Here is a 6,000-nt window from a genome sequence, read left to right as displayed (position 1 = left end):
TCTCCTAAATAGTGGAAATGATTCTTTTTTTACTGTTATAGGTGAGAGGCCTCCCGGTCGTGCATTTCTGTATGGAAGAGGGGTTACAAGAACCAATTTAAAGAACGGAGTAGGATGCAGTTCTTCAATAATTGTACCCGAAGAGCTTGTGCAATCTATCACGGACAAGATAAGGAAAGAACTGGAAGATCAATTTGACAAGGAGATGGCTGGGTATAAGGCGTTATTTGAAAGTGTTATGTCTCAAGTGAATCCGACAGTAGTTGAACCAAGTGAAAATTCTGATTCTGAAAGCGCTCAATTTTGATTGAGAGCTCCTCTAGTTAAGTACCAATTATGTTTTGTAGTATAATCGTTATGTTTGATGAATACATTTTCTTTTTGTGATGTAATAGATGGAATTTGAATTCTATGAATATTTCCGTCTTCTAATTTTAGTAAATATTTTATGTTATCCATTTTTAGTGAATGTTTTCTGTTTTTAAATTTAGAAATAGTTTCCGTTTTTAATTCTTGTTCTTTAAATATAAACTGTTGCGTATTCTATATAAACCGTTGCTTCAAGTTTAGCCAAACCATTGCATCAGTATATATAAGTGTTGCTTAAAGTAATATCAAATTGTTGTCTTACAAAAACAAATGTTGCCTATAATATTATAAGTGTTGCTTAAAGTAATATCAGTATATATAAGTGTTGCTTAAAAATCGTTACCTTATCAAAGTAAATGTTGCCTAAAGTACTGTACAAACCGTTGCCTTAAAAAAATAAATGTTGCCAAAAATGCATTACAAAACTGTTACAATAGTTGTTTCAAACCGTTGCTTTTGTTATTAATTGCAGCGATTTTTTTTCTATTACAATAGTATAAAAAAACTGCTGCAATAGCTATCAAAACCTACTGCAGCGGCCGCAAATGTAGCTGATTGAAAAGCGTTGCAATAGGCCTAAGGCAATGGTTTTTATACATATAGCAACACTTACCTAGTGTTGCTGAAAGTGACTTATGTGGTAGTGTTAAGTTGTTTCTGCTTGTAGTGGTATTTTAGGTCAAGATTTGAACTCAAGTGTTCTATTACATGCTCTGATATGGATCGTATGAGAATTATTATGGATAATGCATATCTAAGGCCTACTGCTCGTCGTGTGTCTGCAGGTGGTTTCATCTATGCTCGTCGAGCTTCTACAGTTGGAAGGGATTTCCTGTCACTATCAAAATCCATGAGTGGCGACCGGTGCTAGCTAGGGAACGTAAGTGGTTGCTCCGGAACCCGTAGCAAGCTTAATGATAAATCAAACTCAATGCATCTAAAATAACATGTTACAAAATTTCAATCTCATTTTTAAAAAAAAAATAGACCCTTTCCATTAATCATGTTATACACGCAAACATCCCGTTGTCATTCTACTTAAAAGAGATCATTTCATAATATCCATACACGACACTACCTTTCTCAGTTCGTGCATATATCTTTCTTTAAGTCATTTAGCATTGCCTCTTTTCCAAATCATACTGTATTAATCATGGCAATCATTTCAAATAATACCGAATCCATATCTGCTATCATATAAACAGGCGAAGCGTTCATACAAATAAAAACAAGAGTCATTATCCAAAATATATAAACAGTCAAAACGACGTACTGCTAAACAAATTGAAGTTGAATTACGTTGAAACAATGAAGATTAAGATATTGATAGAGGTTGAATACTTATACTTTAATAAAAATCTATCTTTTATCTGTTGAATTATGTTGGTGCTTAAAATCTGTCTTACTCGAGGTATGATATATGAACTTTATTAAACGAGTTCAAAAGGTTAACACCCCTCAATGAAGAACTCAACTCCTCCTCTGAGCTTTTTCTAGTATTCATAAATTCTGTTAGTGATATGCACTAGATCAATCATGTTTGACCATGTTTTGACTTTATCATTTTGTTATTTATTGATTGGCAGTTTTTATCATTTTATATTAATGATTAAAATACTTGAATTCTTTCTAAGGTCATCAAGTATGTGACTTGATAGTAGAACCCTTAGATTTAATAAAAGAATTATATACCATCTATCCCTAGTCTTAATAGAACATTGAGACTAGTATGATGTTGACTGATGATTATGTTTTACTAATTATGTATATGAGATATTAAGTCAAATCATAGGTGCTATTTGAGAAATAAGGCACTGGATGACCCACTGTGAGAATACTACATAGATCATTGTCATAAGTAATTCTCATTACAGTTCTATTAGTATAATCCTTTGATCTTGAAATCATCATGGATTTCTACATAGCTATTTCATATTTTGATACAGTCTTACATTATCTTTAACAGGATAATGGAATAGATTGTCATTGGATATGAAAGTAACTATGTGAGAAATGTGAGTGACTGAGAAGAAATTTGTCCCTCATTTATTTGAGTAAGATATCTATGGGCCCCTTGAAGAAGATAGACTGAAGGAAATGCATGGCCATGCTAAATGAATTGATAAAGAGTTATCATTTTCAGTCTACTTAGAGTCAAGAAACTAATGATTGAATATTATAAGGATGACATGACTATGCCTTATATTCAATCTGGATATCGAGAGATAAAGGGATTAAAATATTATTGTAAATGGTTAACTCGGATTATCGATATTCGTATAACTTGGGTAGTCATAATGTCTTGCTAGAGGCCACTTATGACTTGTGGGCTGAAATAGGGATTTCGAGCCTACTGCCAACGTTATATGAACCTATAGGGTCGCACACTAAGAACAAGCCCAAAACAGTTATAATTTTGAAAGAATACAAAAAATATTGTTTCTGAGTATCTCAATTGCTAAAATTTTGATTTCTAGATCCAAGAATTTCGTTCTATCAACAAAACTAATATTTCGAAAAAAAAATGCCCAACTTACCCATATTCCACAGGAATACTTTAGAAAATTTTTTGAAAAATATTGTGATGTGATAATAAAAAAAAGTGTCAAAAGGATATATATATATATATATATATATATATATATATATATATATATATATATATATATATATATATATATATATATATATATATATATATATATATATATATATATTAATTCGAAATTTAAGGATAAGTGTTTTCCTTAATTTATTATTTTTTGGAAGATAATAAATATAGTAATAACTATATATGGATGATTATCAAAAAGGAGTTTTTGATAAACATAAACTTGTAGAATTGCAATGAGATTGAAATTCGAATTTGTCTCAAATCCTAGTGTTGTTGTATCACTATAAATACACACTAAGCAGTTAGTTTGAGAATCACGAAATTCATTATTCACTAAATCACTAAAATTCGAAATTGCTTGTGAAGCAATAGTGCTAGCACACAAGCACTAGTTTTGGCTAAGGTATGTTCGTGTGGATACTCGTAGAGGACGTGTTCTTTTGGAGGCGTTTCTGATCCGAGGCCAGGTATCACCAAAGTGAACCACCTCCTTCCTTCCTACATTGCTGTTGAATTCGACATACAAGTAAGTACTTATTCTGTTAATTCGAATTACATGGATCTTGGTTTGGGTTTTTAGATAAATTTTTGAAATTCCGCTGCGTTATGAACCGAAAAAACCCAACAAATTCCACTTCTGCTCCAGAATCCGTAGAATGCGAAGATAGCTCAGGTTCTTCAAACTCTACTGGTGTATATGTTTCCCTCGCAAAAACTGATGTGGATTCCTCACCATGAACCAGCTTGATGTAATGGATAATAAACTCACAGGTCGTTGAAATTAAAACAAGACCTGAGTCCATACGATCCCGTGTCCCTATCGACTTATGAACAGCAACAGATTCACCCAAAGAATCTCCTATTTTCTTAAAAGTCTTTGAATTCCAGAGAGAAATAGGTATACCATAGAGCGACACCCAACCAATCTCTGATGCGACTGATTATGATCCTCCGCCCAAGCATAGGATTGGGAAAATTCAAAAGGCGTTGGCCCTTTGTTAATAAAGAACTCCTCAGCTTCAGTAATCGTCGCAAATGTTAGCATCACCTGGTTTGCTCCTAGTAATGAAACTTTCTGAACCTTAATATTCTTATCAAACAAAAAAATTTCTGTTAGCAGAACATCTTGAATAGCGTTAATAGCAACTATTGATCTAACCATCCAATCCATGGAATCTGAAATCCCCTGATCGTCATGAATGGTCACAATAATTGAATCCTCCTTCTTCCACTACTAGAAAACAGCGTTTTAACGACAGATTTTAGCGACGGATTCAATTTCCGTTGCTATTTTTTTGGTTAGCGACAGATTTTTATTGATGGGAGTGATCCCGCCAATTGTTTTGATAAAATTTAGCGACGGATTTTGTAATACCCCAAAATATTTAATTATCTAATTGGACCACGTGTCCGGTTTAGATTTGTCAGAGTGGCAAAATCGGAAAGTTTTCCGATAAATAAGTTTTAGTAGGTCGGTTTTGGAAAGGATTATATGCGAGGAATTTAATAATATATTTCAATTCTAAAGACAGAATTGGAATTGAAAAGAAAAATGTCAAGAAAAGCCCAAAATAAAGTGCAGGGACCAAAGTGGTAATTTAGCCACTCTGTGTCGAAAATGGAAATTTGTAGGATTTGACGGGAAGTGTTAATATCGAGTTTCGTATTATTTATCGGATATAAATAATACGTAAAAGTAATAATTTAAGAGTTTATCGATTTAGTTATGGACTAAATCGTATGAAAGAAAAGTTTAAAAGATAAATGATAACAAACAAAAAGAACAAGGATCAAAGTGGCATTTTAGCCAATATATATATAAAGGAAAGGATATGAATCAGAGAGGAAGCAGAAGGATCGAGAGAAGTGAAGAAAAATATCGACGATACCGTCGTTTCGCCGCCGTTTTGCCGTTCGACGTCCGATTCGAGCGATTTTCGCGGCGATTTCTTCGGAATTGAAAGGTCTATCATCTCCGGGCATCAAATTGAGGTGAGAGGTCGAGAATTATAGTTGAAATTTGAGTTTAGTGGGCTGTTTTAATGAAATAGCGTATTGATTGTGAATTTGACGTTTTTGATGTTATTATGGCGTTTTTGAAGAAACCGAGATGCGGGTTTTATATAGTTGAATGTATAGCACGTCGGGATGGTTGAAAAGCCCCGGAAAACGACTTTCCGGGGGGCTGTCACGAGTGTGCGTTCGCACACATTGAGTGTGCGTTCGCACACTCCCTGAGTTTTAGGGTGTGCGTTCGCACACTACCCAAAACTTGGCAGATTCAAAATCCCAACGGTCAGTTTATATATTTGCCTCTTAGGAACGCCTCTGTCAAATTTCATCTCGATCCAACGGTTCAATTGGGAGAGATCGTCGTTTTACTAAACAGTGTCAGTGTGCAGGCAGCACCTGCGCATTGTCCTGAAAACTCCTTGAAACTTCATCGAAATGAAACTAAACCCTAAAACTTAAAAGCATTATACGTATAGGAATACCAGATTCACGTCTAATCATTAAACGTTAATTATTTATCAGACGTGTCAGAGCAGAGAGGTCAGTAGACGTGGGATAGCGAGGGCATATCATTTCATCGACCACATTATTGATTGGATTGCGGTCACTGTGAGTTGCACTTTACTTTCGTGTATTATAATTAATGCTATTATATATATATATATATATATATATATATATATATATATATATATATATATATATATATATACTGTTTACACGCATCGCAATATATACAATTGATTGAAATGTTATATGTTTATTTAATTTCTATATACGAGAACTAGTATGCGATCCGAAGAAACTAGCTACCTATTGGGTGTCAATAGGCTGTGTGATCACCAGTATCGAGTCAGTCTAGTATGTTTGCATTTGAGAAATGACTTGACACAGCTGGGAGCTGATGATGATTATGAAATTTTACGTGGCTAGGCCACCAGCGAGTTGGACTCGCAATTGATATTTACGATTGGGTATATGATTTGATACGAGTGAGTACTCGG

Source organism: Mercurialis annua, linkage group LG2 (assembly GCF_937616625.2).
Source record: "Mercurialis annua linkage group LG2, ddMerAnnu1.2, whole genome shotgun sequence".
Classification (NCBI taxonomy): domain Eukaryota; kingdom Viridiplantae; phylum Streptophyta; class Magnoliopsida; order Malpighiales; family Euphorbiaceae; genus Mercurialis; species Mercurialis annua.
Note: the sequence above shows the minus strand (reverse complement) of the source record.